Source organism: Triturus cristatus, chromosome 4_2 (genome assembly GCF_964204655.1).
Source record: "Triturus cristatus chromosome 4_2, aTriCri1.1, whole genome shotgun sequence".
NCBI classification, from domain to species: domain Eukaryota; kingdom Metazoa; phylum Chordata; class Amphibia; order Caudata; family Salamandridae; genus Triturus; species Triturus cristatus.
The window spans coordinates 33,112,986-33,130,516 of record NC_140586.1 but is presented as its reverse complement, the minus strand read 5'-3'; the positions used below and the strand labels follow the sequence as shown (position 1 = coordinate 33,130,516).

Here is a 17,531-nt window from a genome sequence, read left to right as displayed (position 1 = left end):
CTGTTACTCAAGTGGGAGCAGGGTCAGGCATCAAAGGTCTAGGATTTGTCAAATGCCCCCAGTCTCCTTATGCACAAGAAAGTATGTGGAGTCAAATTCAGATTCCCTTTCATTTTGTGCAATCAGTAAAATTTCTTAGAACAAGGCTTTATATTTCCCCCAGACGCTGATGATATTCTTCTGAAATTTTGGCAGACACAAGGTCAGTGGGTGTCCACTAATGGTGAAAAGGGGACACTCTGCTTATTCTGAGGACACATGCTGCTGGATGTTTAGAATACCTTCTTATATCCCAGTGCATACGTTATCATTTGAATCAGAATTGCAGGGACTGACTTGCGGATATAATGGAATCTCCATTTTTATTGCCTGTGTCAGATTGTTCACCCTTGGCAGTTTTTAGGAAGTGTAGTAATAAAGCAAAAAAAAATCAAAATCACAAATTAATTCTCCATAGATGGAGAATTCAAGAATTAGCCATCAAAAAGCATGTCCACGACTATGTCCTGAATGTGATTTGGCAATGGCGAAGTATGGATTGACAACTGAAGCCTTATTCAAACAAAGCTGTTCACAGTTTGAGCATTGGTGCTCCCCATGTGCTTACTTATTGACAAAGGTTATAAAGTGGTTTCCTTTCCCCTGACAACCAAAGGAGAGGTTCATAAGCTGCATCTGGAGGCAGGAATTCCACCAAAGTGTCAAAATTGGCATGATTGCTGGATCAAACATGCCATTGATCTGTTGCAAGGAGTGAAATACATCCGGATAGCACCTTTTCCCTTGGTATTCCCATACAGTTGCCTCCTTGTTCAAAACTAGGGCTGTACGAATTTCAAAGTAGGTCATCATGTGGTTCATGAGCGGGTCTCTGAGTTGGTACACCTATACTTGTCTATTGGCTGGATCGGCTTTGAGAATGAACGGTCACAAATACGTTATTTCGAAACCGACAAGCTAACTGGTGGATGTCTTAAAACCTGGCAAACCCTTGAGGGTGGGGCACCACCTTGCCCCGTGTACGGAAGGTGGCCCTTCCAAGTACCTGGAGTGTTGGCTTGTGGGGACCGAGACTCACAGGTGAAAGGCATGGCTTTTCCTGCCTCAAACTGGGGATTACTTGAACTGTTCACCCTCTTAGTTAAATTAAGAACTGTGGATGTAGCATGATGTGGCTCCCAAGTAAGGGCCCAGCATCAGTACCTCAGACGCGTGCATAAAGCGTCCATTCTCTTGACTGGTAACAGAAACATTGTTTGCTACATCCACAGTTCTTAATTTAACTGTTACTGGTTACCACACCTGGACTACGGGGGTCACAGTGCGTTCTACAGTGTACTTACCTACCATATCTGACATCCCGTCATTGGATTATCTACCATTCTCATACTATTCAAGCCCTGATGAAGTTCAATTCTCATTGAACGAAACGCGTTGGCTGGAGCCTGTTTTTGATATCGTTAAAATAAAGGAATTCAACAAAAAGGATTTCTTGTCCGTTTATATCATTTGGAACAGACAATCTAATGCTGCACCTCTCCACAATCATTCAGTGACAATTCCTGGCCTGAGCAGCGGTAGTAAGTCAAGACTGATATACACAGCTCAATTAAGAAAATCAAGGCGACACCACAGGCAGCCACGCACAGCACTCAGTCGGGCGCGCAGGGGTTTCACACCCTAGGGCAGACCCTGGCACTGGCAGCTTAGCTCCACATCAGGAAAGGTAAGGAAGATTCTGCGATAGATGATCAGGATAAGACCTTGGGGGTCAAAGACACAAGGCCAAATGCAACAGGTCCTGCCAGGCCCCAGGGCGACTGATGTTCATGAAGCCTCAGGCACAGCCCAGAGAGGAACCCAGGGCTGTAGGATGTATTTGAAGTGTTGATGATCAATGTGCCCTGCAATTAACACTAATTCGGGTAGATAGCTAAGTTCTTCATCAACGCGCAAGTCAAGTAATTCACGGCCAGGGAAGGCAAGAGAAAGGAAGCTATGCCTGTTCACTGTCCACACAGCAAGAAGGCACAACGCCTGGTCAGGTTCCTCTCTGGGAGTTAGCCTAGACAAATCATCAATTCGAGCTTTTCATCCACACTTACTGGGAATTCCTCGTTCATGGCAAATAATTTGAATCACTGTCGGCGAAGGGTATACACACACACTGATCCATACAGTTTAGTGCATGTGAAACCTCGAACAGCTAAGGGCATCACATACCTGTTACTGTTCGGTCTCATCTGGCTGTACGCTACTTATCCCTCTGAGAAGATGAATGCTGACTACTGGAGGTCATGTAATTAATTAGCACTGAGGAGTCTTGTTCGTTATTGGAATTAACCAGACAAATCACTCCGCCAACTAATAACGGGCATGCACTACCACCCACAGAATCAAGATAGAGCTATCAATCTATCAATCCTTTCTATCTCCGGGCTGGTTGAGGTTTCTCATGTTGAGTCAAATTACGCCGCAAGCTCCCGGCCCGGTGCTGCCCATCTGTCAATTCAGCTATGCAACAATACTCCCACATGAAACTCAAAGACTTTGGTTTGTTGGAATCTACTTGGAAGGTCATGGGAACAATGCCGCCAGATCTCTAGCCGCCATTATTTATGGTCGGAGTTACGACAGTATCTGATTGTCTTTGAACCACTGACTTTCATTATTGAAAATGAAAACATACTTGGCAAATGCTTTTGCTTTGGTTCATCTTGTGGGACAACACAAAGGTCCACGGATGTCCCTCATAATCATGGCCCTGGTTCTAACAACCCACAACATAGATCGGAGTCCTATTCCATTATTCCTAGCTGAAGTATTCAGGAGACGAGCCTTCTTAGACACTCTATTTTTTTCAGGGGCTGGAACAGCCGGTAGCTTGCCTCGCAGGAGTTCACCAACTCAATCCACTTTCAAGTTTTTTAACTGCAACTTTAATATACAAATATTGCAACAATTACCGCGGCTGCTGGGACCAGACTTGCCCTCCAATAGATCTCCATTAAAGGATTTAAAGTGTACTTGTTCCAATTACAGAGCCTCAAAAGAGTCCTGCACTGTTCATGTTTATCACTACCTCCCTGAGTTAAGAGTAGATAATTTGCGTGTCTGCTACCTTCCTTGGATGTGGTAGCCATTTCACAGGCTCCCTCTCCGGAGTGGAAGCCTGATTCCCCCTGACCTTTGGTCACCATGGTAGGCACAGAAAGTACTATTGAGAGTTAAAATGACAGACATCCAAGTGCATCATGGCCGTCACTGGACCCTGGTCACCAAAGCGGCTAGCTGGGCCTACATTAGTCTTCGTCAGAGGAATGCATGCATTTTTAACAGGTCAGCACTCATTGGCATGTATTAGCTCTAGACCTACCACAGTTATCAAAGTAACAGATGCCACGACCAAAGGAAATGTGACAGATTTAGTGAGGAAATTGCAATTTCAATTTACCGGCTGTGTGTACTTATATGTGCACAGATTCATCTTCAAGACAATCATATACTACTGGCAGATGAATCAGGTAGCTGCACCTGCTGGAAGAGGAGCAGCATGCCTGTCCCAGACCAACTGGAGCCTGCTGGGCTGGGGAGGCCCTGCTACCTACAGGGTCTGGGTTAACGGCCATCCCATGGGCAACAGCGGCCCTGTATGCTCCGCGAAAATAGAATGTAGAGGTAGGGGCAAGGTGAAGCCCGAGTGAGACACAGGGGTTTTTGTCTCACCACCAGCATGAGCCAGTGGGGATACCCCACTGAACAATCGTTCTGCGCTGCTGAGAAATACATTGCGTGGAGAAATGGCAATGCGGTGGCACACCAAGCCTGGGCCACCAAGCTGCATCTAGATCTAGCACCACCCGAGCCATCTATCCACCCGGGTCAGACCACTAAGGAGGCAGGCTGCCAAGCAGCTTGGTCTTCACCCTGTTGGGTGGAGGAGGCCCATTTCAGAGGTGGGCTTCCCTGGAAGGCACAGTCTGGAATCTCTTTTCTTGAAACAACAGCAGAAGCTGGCCAAGCAGTTCACCCCTAAATGTACCAAGTCTCTGCTCTGATATACTAATAACCTCCCTCTTCCTACCAACAACTTGGCACAAGCTTGATGGAACTAAATTTTAGTAATTGCTCTGTCACTACTTTGAGGTAATCAGCTAGGGCCTGACCTTTGAACACAAAAGGGATTCCCTGCAGGCTCATTTTTAGGTCTAAGCCTACTGGACAGTGCAGACAATCAATGATGGTAGAGTGTAGTTTATACTGTCCCCAAGCAATCCACCCTGCCTAGGATGTCGACTTCAGATTCTTATCTGCTCTCCAGAAAGGCTAGCTTCTGGACAGGCTCCTTGGGCTGGGCATGAGCCCAGGGGAGGCTGGCCAGGGCCTTTACAGTGCCCATGGAGAACAAACAGGTGACCAACAGGTCCCAAGCACCTTGTCCATGCTAATATGGAGGAGGCCAACTGCTTTTCTTGTAATACCAGCACAGAGCGTAAGACAGGGTGGACATTTGAGCAAATGTATCCAACATCCTGTAGCTCTGGCTGGAACTGAAGCATCAAATAAGCCCTTATATTGATTTCCAGGTATCCCCAAGCAGGCCACCCTGCCCAAGATGATTCTCTTCAGAAACCTTTCCTGATCTCTGGGAAGCCTGGTTTCCAGACAAGCACATCATGTAGGGTTGGAAGACCACAGGGGCCCAAGACCCCTGAGGGCCTGGGAGGAGCCACTCGAGAATGACCAGACAACTGACAGTTCCCAAGCACCTTGTCCTTACTAACATGGAGGAAAGCCACTAGGCTTTCTTGTAATCCATTCACACTGGGCAGTAGAGCGGGACATATGAACAAATGTATTCGATTCCCATTCCAGAGCCCTGGCTGTCCTTCAAGCTTCAACTGAATCCTCACTGGGACTTCTGGAGTAGCCCAGCCATCTGGCAGCACCATTCACTTCTATTGGGAGCGCCTTCAGATGGCCAGGATAAAGGATAGCTATATGGTCGCACTGTACCTTCTCGAAAGCATTTCAGCTTAAATTGGAGGAGCGCAAAGGGACTCCGCAGGACAGGGCTCAGACTCCAGGCCCAGCCTGAAGCCCAGACATGGAAGAAGCCCCAAATGGAACCCCCACTCGAGCCCCACTCAGAGCTTTTCACCATAGCAAAGCAGGGGAGCTCTCCTGGGCGCTCACACAGTGGGCCGGTGCATAGAACCCAAGTCCAGGGAGACCATATGACCTGAAGTCCTGACAGAGATTTCAACTACACCACGAGCACAAACTGGCCACGTGGCTGCTTCTAAGCGGCTTCCAGAAGCCTTGCACCATCTGGGGAGAGCAAGTCGGATGGACAGCAGATCACCCACATCCTCCTCCTACTAATAAACAGGAAGTCCAGTAGCCTTTGCTGGAATCCGTGCACATCGCGCGACAGAGGGGGACATTCGGCGAATGACACCGACCTCTAGGAGCCCTGAAAGGGCTTTAAGCTTCACATGAGCCCTCGTTCGACTTCCATGGCAGTTAAGAATTCTGAACACTGGGTCACACCTGGAAGTTATGTGTTTTGCTTATTTACTTAAAGTCTAAAACCTCAGCAGTGACGCTGGCATGGCTAATTTTGCAACACCCATGTCGACCTTGTATATGTCCACCAGTACAAGTGTTTGATCCATCTATAACCATCTGAATCTTTGCAGTAGTTAAGCTATTTTATACTTTTATTTTCTTGATCAGCTTATATATGAATACTTAAGGAGCTGTATGCCTCCATTACTTGTGACAGTAGAGATAACTGGTGTTCTAAATGAGTGCCCAGCCCACCACCATCCCGAATCTCAGTTCTAGTTAGTAAGCCATCTGTAGGTCTACAAGCCAGTGAAAGGAAGCCATGAGCCAATGAGCCATTACCCCACGTCCCACCAACGTCATTTCAGGAAACCACCAGAATGGCCCCTCCCCAGATGCTAACTGTCTGTGCTGTTGTCATGGATGATGACAGTGTTACTGTGGAAACAATCTTGTTATACCAGATAAGCACCCCATAGCTGATAAGTAACCCAGAAGTGTCAGCAACATTGGAAGTTGTGCCAGCAGGGCCGCGGAGAGGGGGATATCACTATCAAGTGCATGCAGGAAATACGCCCACTTCCTTCACAAAGGTACAAACTAAGAGACACAGCGGGGTCTGCTGGATTTGCTGACAGCAAAAGGGTTTTAGTTCTCCTACCAGAACAGGACAGGCAAAGAGAAGTGCAGAGTAGGCAACCTGACTTAGCAGTCATGTGCCTCCCTGCTCCAAATGTTCTTATTCTGACCGATCATTGTTAAGCCAAGTGTGTCTGAGCTGAAATCCAATAAACTACAATTGAGCCAGAATCACTTGCCCAGGACTAACAAGAAGGTCAGCTTGTGTCCTGATGGGGCCGCACCTCAACATAGAAGCGTGCCCACAGGCAAAGTATATAAGTCATGTGCCCATTCCCCGTAACATGTGTCCTGAGCAGCTGAAGAATGATGTCCCAAAAACAGCCCTTCATAGTTCAGAGTGCTCTCTGGTTCTAATCCATCCATCGGACACTAGGGAATGCCTGACAGCCCGAAGAAAATCTGTATAATGAGCACATTTGGTAGCTGAGCTGGTTTCTACAGAACTATACAACACCTACAGCCAGGTGCACTTTTAAATGGTTTGTTCCCTCCAAAACTTTGGAGGAAAACATTAAATTTGGGCTGGAAACAACAGCAACTAGTGGTGCTGGAATAATTTTTCGAGTGGGGTGCTGTCAACAAGGTTCTAATGCCCATTGAAGGGTGTTCCAAAGCTTACCTGTTTCCACTGAGAAAACCGTCCCACCCATTTGGTTCTTTCCGTACCAAATGGACGACGGTAGGTTTGCAGTTTGTGTTATAGGAAGATTCGTCCTACACCATGAACAGCCTTGTGGGTCATACAGAGAATTCAAATGGGATCCATCTGGCCACCAGCAGCAAGTGTAGGTCTTGAAATGGCTGAAAAACATGGTCCCATAATCACGGGTGCAGAAGCAGCCTGGCAGGTCTGTTAAGTTTTGTTGTTGATGGTTTAAGAGGAAACACAGATGCCCCCTTTAGCATGATCCAATGTGGAGAGAACAAGCAGTCTAAGCATGCTGTGGAAATGCTAGAAAGCGAGAAAGGCTCCTCCTAATTCTGAACGTGTGGAAGGAGTACATGATTAGCCAGTGGGGCTAGTGAGAGCTTGGTGTCCATATTAACCCTGAGATTTCGGGCCTTACTAACTACTAAGGGGAAAGATTAAAACTCCTTAGGCTAAAGAGTACTTGGCTGAGTAGTAGTCCATTTTCCGCATGTCAGAATGTCTCTTTTAGAACTAGTGAGATTTGGGCAATCAGGAGGTGTAAGTTTCAAACTGTTACTAGGTAATGCTCATGAGTATAGTCATCAAAGTCGACATATTTTTCAAGTTTAAGAAGGATTTGTTTGTCAGTGCCTTAGTTGTAGGAGTAGAGGTTTTAGCTTTTGTTGATTATGTGAGGACAGAACCCACATAAGCAATGAGAAAAAACAAGGGGGCAATAGTAGAACCTTGTGGGAAGCGTTTTTCAATATTGAACTGTACTGACTGTCAAGCCGGGAGGGAGATTATGCGCAGTTTCTTTGCAATTAAAGGAAAACGTCCATTTGAACGCAGCTCCATGGATTCCAAGTCTGTATGCCTTTCAAAGCTGGATGGTGTTCTCGGTTAAATAGCTGCTGAGAAACTGAGTACGTCGAGGTTGATTGGCCCATTTGGGTTAACTGGAAATTTGAGGTCATCTTATTTGGAGATTATCAGCTAAAATACACTAGGTGACAAGGCCGAGTGCAATCTCATTTTGGGCATCAGAAACTATTTTATGTTCAAATTTTTTTTGACAGATGAAGGAAGCTCTTTCACCAAATTTACCTAGTAAATGTCAACAATGGCAACCGGTCTGAAGATAGATGCATCAGTCGAGTCTTGACCTCACTTCAAGAGTGGTTTTAGGAAGGTTTTGAAGTCTTTCGGGAAGAGGTCAGTTAATAGAGAATGGTTCAGAATTATTCTCCGGTTTTCAACCTAATATGGTGGAGCAGATCACCTCCTGGATAAAGAAATAAAGTGTCGTCTTTGCGCTCACGTTATTTCCTGCTTTGGTGCTCAAGGGCTTAGCAAAAACATTAGCACTAGAAATGAGCATATTAATCAATCAGTCCCTTTCTGAGGCCATACAATAATCTAGGTTTAAACCTGCTTTGAATTTTAACCTCTCCACCACACAGTTTTCTTAATTTTCAAGCAATCTTCAACAAAACCACCTTGGTCAGGCGAATGGACAGCAATGTTTAGGTTGAGCTCCAGGATCATATAGATCTGGCAGTCCTCAAATTAATCGACTTTCCAGCAGCTCATGGACAGGCACAGACTTGAATGACAATATGGACATGCTCCTATCGACATGCTGTAACTGGCATAAGAATGGTAGCAGCAACAAATTACACCACCATATTTCCTCCAGCTGAATAGTTCCAAAACTGAGGTTTTCATCCTTAGCACCAAAGGGCGGCCCACACCAGCTACTCCCAGATCTGCAATTTTCTACGTAAAAAACTAGGAGCTGTGTCTAACACCAAGGCTTCTTTAATGCCACAGATTAATGCAGCAGTTAAGAATTGCTTTCAGCAACTTAACAAACTAAGGCCCATTCTCCATCTTCTTATTAGAAAAATATGGACTTCTGTGCTAGTTGCGACAACTTATTACTGCTTGGATAACTGCAGGGCCCTTTACTTCGCTACTTCGCAGAAATTACTCTACCGATTTCAAAAAGCACAGAACTCAGTTGTTATGGTTATAAATGGACTTCGTAAATGGACCAAATTACTCACGATGGTAGATCGTATTCAATATATGACTGTCTGCATCACTTTTAAATGTCAAAATAAAAATAAAAAAACACTGCATGCCCTTTGTGAATTTTTGGAGCATAAAGAAAGGCTTGCTAAAGGTTCACAGGCTCCACCTCAACACCCGAGCAGGTCGCTCCACTGTACAAAACCTTCAAGCTGGAATTTGTTAACACCGGGCACTAGGCTCTGTCCCTCACTCACAAGTTCCCAGAAAAACACTCTAGAAGGCCAGGCAGTTTTTAAAATCAGCGCCAAGAGACCCAAGTGTGTAGTGTGCCCTATATAAATGATGTCAGTCAGCAAGAAACCTTTATCTTACTGGAGCTGATGGGAGCCTTTGCTATGGCTACTTACCGCTCACCTTCTCAGGGGTAGGTCTAGAGGTAAGGGGTAACTTATTTTTCGGAAGAGAGGCCCTGCAGCCAGCCCACGGAGGCATCCAACATCGCTGGTTTATAGCGCACCTACTAAAATAATATTAAACTCGCAGAAATGCAACAACGAAGGAGCAAACACGGCCTCTGGAACAAGAGGGACACAGGCAGGGCATGCAAATATTTGCAGAGCAAATACTGAAAAATAGAACTATTTGACACTGTGAAAGTTATCTTTTAACAAGCACGAGGAGGTTATAGCTGAGCACACACTCCGGCGCTTTGATGCAATGCCCTGAGCAGAGAAAGATCTGGAAGCTTTATCAAAGGCACACTGCCCCTTCTGAAGACCGTTCAATTCCCTCGTCTGCCTGCACAGATCAGCATCGCCTGTTTGTGTAAATGCAATTTCTACGGGCAGTAAAAACCAAGTTCTAATTAATGCCAATAGCCTGTGTTTTTTTCCCTTACAGTTAAGATAGCTTTTTGCAATTTGTATGTAGTCTTTGCAGAGGGTGAACTTGGCCTAAGGGCATGTGAGACTTTACATGAGCACCAGCATAAGTTATGTTATATGTTTAATATTGCGCGCAACTCACCTGGGGGCATCTCGGCGCTGTGCGGATGCAGGGATCGGAGCGGAAGGTAAGAGATTGGAATAGATGAGATTTGAGAAGTTTTCAAAATTTTGCAGTAGTTTGAGCATGTGCGAACATGGAGTGGCAGCTTATTCCAGTAGTAGGGAGCCAGATAGGAAAACGCCTTTCCTTCACTACGCGTCAGACGAATGCGTGGCACACATAATAAGGCTTTGTCACAAGATCTTAGGCAGCGTCCTGGGGTGTAAGTGTTGATTTTTTGTTGCAAATATAAAGGCCTTTTCCTTTTAGGGCGTTATAGGTAAGGCAGCAGATCTTAAAACAAGACCTTTTCTTCAGTGGGAAGCAAGTGTAGTTCTCTCAGCAACAGAGCCGAGGAAGTGCCGGAAGGGCGGTTAAGAACAAGCCTGGCCGCAGTATTCCGGACCACCTGGAGTTTGGCAACTAGGGTCTCATTGACATCCGCAAGGAGGACGTTGCCGTACTCCAATCTACTTATTACTAAGGCTTGTACTAGAGTCTTATGGGCGGAGGTTGGAAGGTAGGGGAATATTCTGCGCAGAAGGCGCATGTTACAATAGCATACTCCTGCGATGGCCAAGATGTGCTCTTTCATTCTTAGAGCTTGGTCAGTTTTCATGCCAAGATTTTTTACAGCTTGTTTAGGCGCAGGATTAACACCCAGTTGGTGAGGCGAACCAATCATCTGTCCAAATAGAGGCAGCTTTCCAAAACAGCATAATTTCCGTCTTATCTGTGTTTAATTGGAGGAAATTTCTGTTTATCCAATCAGAGATGGAGCATGCCCAGGGTAAAACGGTTTTTAGCCGCTATCAGGTCCTGGTCAAATGTAAACATCAACTGGGTGTCATCCGCATATGAGATTATTTCAAAGCCGAAACACTTGGCAATCCTGGAAAGGGGAGCCATATAGACATTAAACAGAGTGGGGCTCAGGCAGGAATCCTGCAGGACACCCTTGTCCAGGATTGTCTAACGAGAAGAATATGGGCCCAGGATGACAGGTTGATGTCTCTCTTCCAGAAAATGCTGGAGCCATTTTAGTGCAAGGCCCTGTATGTCTATCTCTCGCAGCCTATCCAACAGCCTCTTATGAGAGACTGTGTCAAAGGCCGCTGAGAGATCTAACAGAACAAGCATAACTGAGTTACTTGCGTCCAACCCACGGCGCAGGGAACCGGTCACGGCTAAGAGAACTGTTTCCGTGCTATGGCTAGGTCGAAAACCAGATTGGGAGAACACTAGAATGTGGTTGGTTTCTAGGTAGGTAACTAACTGTTTGTTGATAAGGTTTTCAAGCAGTTTGAGGTAGCAAGGATATGAGCTGGTAATTGGCCAGAGATTTTTGGTCCAGGAAGGTATTTTTTTAAAGGATTTTTTACATTACACAAGGTCGGATATTTTTTTAGTCACAGCGAGATTAAGTGACTTGGCCAGAATCACAGGATGTTGAGCTGTCTCGGGACTCAAACCTAGTTCCCCAGTTCTAAAAGGCAGCTCTCTGGCCGTTAGGCCACATATCCCCTAGACTGAATCATAAATAAACACGAGCAGCCACATAGGTAGTAGTAGAAGCTGCTTATTTCCCCCATACAATGAAGCCTGAAGTGCTGCTACTTATTCTGCATCTTCATTGTATGTTAGTGCAATGTGGGGGGAGTGCAACATCACTGTGTGATCCTACAGCAAGGGAGTAGTATATTGTTCAACGCGAGGGAGCAGGAAAATGTATTAGAGGGGTAGCGATCCGGAGCAGCACCAGTTCAACTGGACTGTCTTTTCCACACGATGGAGATTAAGGGGGGGGCATGACTAACTTTTGGCATGGGCTAGATGGGCCCACGCCCAGGGCACCAACCTTCAAAGGGGTTTACAGAGCGGTCTCTATTAAGGTCCTACGACAAAAGCGTTCGTCTCACACAACTCCAGTGATACTGTTAAGTTGCTTGTAATAATTTTTTTTAACAAGCGTGCTCCGTTTTAACATGCCATCAAACATCTTCCTTTCACTCCCATCTCCCTCTAACCCTCTGCCTTGACATACCAACAACATCCCTCTCCCTTCCAACAACTTGACACCAGCTTGATGGAACTACATGTTAGTCCCTGTTCTAAGGTAATCTGCTAGAGCCTTACATTTGAACACAAAAGAGATTCCCTGAAGTCTCATTATTAGGTCAAAGCCTACCAGACAGCCCAGCTGTCTGGTTTGCATAGGCTTCTTAGGGGCATTCTGAAAGCAGAGGTAAGAGTGCATTCCGCCCATTGCTTACCATTCGTTTTGCGTTTTGTAAGTCACAGTTGCATGATTGCTATGTGCTGGCTTTATTTGTTTTAGGCAGTCCAGCTTGAGTTAGTCCCTCCTGTGGAGCATAGACTGTTTACCACAGCTTCCTGTATTATTTCACTAGTGCTCGCTTTCTGTAAACAGGTCTTTTAATTTTGTTCTCATATTGTTACATTTGCTGTGTATTCAAAGACAGAGGTTAAAGTCAGACTCTGTCCTTCAAGGGAACTTGGTGTTTACTTTTCCTTCTCTGACTTCAAAGTGAGAGGATTTATGTGACAATCGTGCTGGCTACTGGGTTTGTGAAAGCAACGGGGTTTTTTTATAGCACACAACAAAATGTGAATGTCTGTGAATAAACTATGAAGACATTTCAGACTATATCAGAATTAGGAAAGCACAAATGAAGCACATTTTTTGTAATTCTGAAGTGTGGTGGAAACAAACATTTTAATACCATCAAAACAAAACAATACACTAGGTGATGACATTTCCACACATTATCGTTTGTGCGCAGTACAGTTTTATCAGTAAAACTGTATGTAATGTAATGGTCATTTCAACTGTAAATGTATTGTCTGTAATGGCAGTGCCCTACCACAAGATGCATACTCCACACTACATCACACCACTCTACACCACTCCATTTTATGACCCTCCGCTCCATTCTATGCCACACTACTCAATGCCACTAAACGACCTTCCACTCAACGACCTTCCACTCTACGACCTTCCACTCCACGACATGCCACCCTTAAATGCCACTTCACTATACACTACACATACACACCACTCTATGCTCGCTCCTCCACTCTGCACCCCTCCACGACACTCTACGCCACAACACTGTATGCCACGAAACACTATGCCACAACACTCTACAACATTCCACTCTACACCACTCTGCTCTATGACACTTTACTCCACTCTACACCACTCCATTCCACTCTAGACCACTCCACTCTATGCCTCTCCACTCTATGATACTACACTCTGCAACACTCTACTCCACTCTATGCCACTTCGCTTTACGACACTCTACTCCATTGTATGCAACTCCCTCTATGCCACTCCATCCCACTTTACACCATCCCACTTTACACCATCCCACTCTACATCACTCTACTCCATGCCACTCCACGCCACTCAACTTCACCCCATGCTCCTCCACTCCACTCTAATCTCTCCACAACACTCTGAGCCACTCCACGACACTCCACGCTACTCCACGCCACTCTCCTGTGAGCCATTACATTTTAACCATGCTGAACAGCGGCCACTCTGGAGTACAACATGGCTAAAACCCATTGGCAAAGCCAAAAGCTCTTGCATAGGTCATACCGAATGGCTTTGCCAATGCTTGTATTCATCAGCAGTAGCAAGGGCACCACATTTCTTTCAGCATGGGGTGCTATTGGAGCAAATTTCGGCAATGGGTGGGAGGGAGGGTTCAGCAAGCAACATACAGTGGTGAGGAGGCAGAGTGTGTGGGGTGAGCAGTGCAGGATTCAGAGAGGAGCAGCGCCGTCTTCAGGGCGCAGCTCAGCGTACCGGGAAGGATTGGAGCAGTGCACGTTTGAGAGGAGTGCTCGAAAAGGTGCTGGGTCTGAACACAGGGGACGGGGCAAGGACGTGCTGGGGAGGAGGTTAAAGGGAGAACCAAAAGCGAGCAACATGTGGGGGGAAGATAGGGGAGCACAGGCAGTACAACCGGGGCAGTATGTGATGGCAGCACAGAGGAGGGCTGAGGCTTGGAGAGGACAAAGTGTTGAGGAGTTGGTGCGGAGGATTATGGGCTTATGATGCAGAGACAGCTCTCAGCAGTAGTGGATGCTAGATAAGCTACTGCTGGGAATAGACTAGACTCTGAACAGGAAATTCAGGAGAGTGGAAGCTCAGTCTAAGAAGCATGTCAGTCAAAGAAGTGGGATAATGGACAAGGCATCACAATATATGCTGCAAAATGGGACACAATGGGCCGGGGAGCGGAGAAAGAGCATTAGAAAGCATCAATTGCAGCAAGTGGTGCTCTTGACCCTTCTGGTCACAGCAGCTCCCACATGTACCAAGTCAGTGAACTTCCACTGCACGCAATGGATGTGTCAACAAACAAATATTACAAAGGAAGGTCTTTTTAGGTCTCGGCTAGCGAAGGCTGCGCTTGCGCAGTCTCGCTCGCGAGAGATAATGACTTGGAGTAGAGGGGCTTGAACCCGCCCCTCTTCTCCCTTGTTCTAAATTGGCTGGCCTCTTGAATGCTGGCCAGCCATTGGAGAAGAGGTCCGTCACTCCGAACAGGCCCCATCCTTTTCGGATTCGGGGGCGTGTTTTTTGCAACTTTTCTGATTATCTCCTCCAGCCAATGGCTAGAGGAGAGAAAAGAAAAACACGCCCCGAATCCGAAAACGCCGCTGCCTTTCTCCGAGGCATTTCTGCTTTGCCTCGGAGAAAGGCAGTGGTGTGCTCGTCCTCTCCCCCTGCTCTCGGGCAATCCATGTGCTGCCACACGTCGGACCCTGCGTGCAACCCTGCTCACCTCTGGTGCGGTTCTAATTTATCTGCTGCACAAGTATGTTTATGTATGTGTGGTATTCGCACTGTGCTTGTGACAATGTTGTATTGACATCGTACTATCAAGGGAAATTTAAATATAGCTTTTTCGCATAAACATCCGAAGAACATTTGAGTGGAAACAGAGGTCTCACTTATGCGTCACTCCAGCAGCTGCCATGTTTATGCGGAACCAGGGACAGGCCTCCTGCAACCAGCAAGAGAGGCTGCTGTCCCAGCCCGCAGGACTGTGGTGGTATCCGGACCCTTGTGGCGGCGCCATGGTGGGTAATACATTGCCGAGGGCCGTCTGTGTTTGGACGGTGAGTGGGAGGGGGGCTGCGAGGTCACGCGGGACGGGCTCCTATTAAACGCTGAGTCGGCCCAGAGCAGCAGCCCCATAGTGTCCGGTTACAGAAATCGATAAGTTCCCCATGTGTTCCTCTTAGCACTCCATGAACCGCTTCCATATGGACGAGGATCTCGCTGGCACCCCTGGGGCACACTCCGCCTTCTGACCCCTGAGTCCCTGCACTAGGCCTCGAGCATGCATCACCTCACAGCATAAGTTGGCCATGGTAAAACCGCGCGTTTCATAATGCAACGAAGACACCTCTTTACATATAGAAAAGGGACACGCTGAATTAAAATCAACCTGTATAGGAACTTCCAGGCCAATGAGAATGGGCATGACATTTATAGCGGCCAGCCAGTTTCTAAGCGCCGCGTTTTTATTGTCAGATAATAGATCCGAGGTACGAGGAGAACATATTTTCATGCTTCTTTAGTATTTTTATTTAGCTACTGAATCACAGCCTCTACCTCCACACACCCACTGTTCCTCATCCTTTCACTTCTCTCAAGATGCCCCGCCCCTTTCGTTTTAGGCTACAGTGCTCCTTGAAGCCACTGAGACCCGCACGACGCACCGTACCAGAACCCGAAACATCAACAAGCCTTGCGCAGGTGTGTGTTTGAGAGAACCGGAGGCGCCCCTCAAGTGTGCTTACGCTTTGTCAAAAGGTGTAAAAGTTGAGAACAGAATGTGGCGAAGTTTCCTGCGCCCCCGCCCGACGGCGGGCACCCGGTTCTCTGGAGCAGCCCGCCCTGGCGCTGAAGGCCCCTGGCTCAGCGCACAAAGAGGCTTTCCGTGTCCTAATGAGGGGCTGTCCCCGCATCAGCAAAGACCTGCTAATTGCCTAGGCACTGGCAGCGGTAATTGCCTTCGAAGCCAAAGTGGAGAGTGTTGTCATATTAAAAATGGAAGGCTCTCGGGGGTCCCGGGTGGCTCTCACTGCAGCCCCCATTTGGGGAGGAGGAACACGGAGGCTAGGGGAGCCTCCCCCCACCCACGGGACCTGTGGGAACAAAACTAACAACAACTCTTAACAAACATGCCTTTGCTGCAGCTCCGCATTTCATGCTACAGTTCTTTTATCCAAAGAGGAGCTCTTTTGCAGCAAACTGGCGAACATAAACAAGCATTTACAATGCAATGGTCTCGGCATTGGTAAAGTTAGAGCTATTGGCATTGCTCATGACATTATTTTTGTTTATGTTTTCGTTTTTAAAAAATTTAAAGAAACGGCATTGTCATGAGCAATGCCAATAGCTCTAACTTTAACAATGCCGAGACCATTGCAGTGTAAATGCTTGTTTCTTTAGCAATGTAAATAAAATATACATTTATTAAGATAAATATGTCAATAAAACCGAACCAACTACACAACTATGTTAAAACAATTTAAAATAGAGCAAGTACCCCCAATTCACCTTCCGATCACAGTATTTATAAATCGTCCTAGGATTATTGTCACATCTAAGAAACGTATATTAATGATTAATTCTAATGCCCACTTCAGTGTCAAAGTGCAGTATTTTATTAAGACTAGCTTAAGAATCTCTTCGCGAATAGCCATAAATAAAAATAAATCCATTAAAATATGTACTAATGTGCATTTATTAAGTAAACAAATGCCTTTTAATTAATATAAATTTGTGCCATGTATGTGCGCCCAATGCCACCAAGCATGCGCACGTGTCGATACTACGGCAGCCCCAGCTTTTTGATCCATGCACACATGCATCACTATGTATGCATGTGCATGCATCATGATGCAGGGGCCATGTTTACATTTTTTAGGAAAGTTTTCTAAAAAGGCAAACCACCGTTGTGTTTCTTCCCTTGTGCTGTGCCCTAAGACAAGCAGTGGGTGTGTTGGAGACTGGGAGGTCAAATTTACTATTCTAGCTCCAGACCGGCAATATTTGGGAAAAGTACAACTTCTCACTCACAAGTAATGTCCACAAGACATTAAATGCAGTTCTTAAGCTGCACTACCACTCGATGTCTTCACAGGTGATTGAGAAGAATGGCTACTGAATGTGGCCTTTCAATTCATGGATATCTTCACAGACGTTAAAAGCGGTTATACGGCTGAAGCCCCGATTAACATCTTGATGACCTGAAAGACATTATCTGCAGGAAAAGGTCTTCATTGCACCGCTTTGCAAACACGTTTATAAAGGTTTGCGTACTCCTTCTGTGACATCATAAAGTACTGCCACAGTGAGCCCTGTGATGCCACCAAGGATGTCATCTGTGAGCTCATCTAGGTGGCTACAGGTGGGGTATCGGAGCAGAAGTCAGGGTTTTGGTTCTGTAGCTAAGACTAATCATGGTATTTCAGTGGATTTTAGAGCCTACCATCAACTGAGAATTTTCAGGGATTTTTCAACTTTTTTTCAATTGGACTAACTAGTAAC

General features: G+C 46.2%; 1 protein-coding gene and 1 pseudogene across 1 annotated transcript in view; both read right to left on the bottom strand.

Moving 5' to 3' along the window:
* ESYT1 (extended synaptotagmin 1) overlaps positions 1 to 17,531 on the bottom strand; it is a 429,479-nt gene that overhangs the window by 325,605 nt on the left and 86,343 nt on the right. The window lies entirely within an intron of this gene.
* On the bottom strand, positions 2,036 to 3,527 carry LOC146832871 (18S ribosomal RNA; annotated as a pseudogene).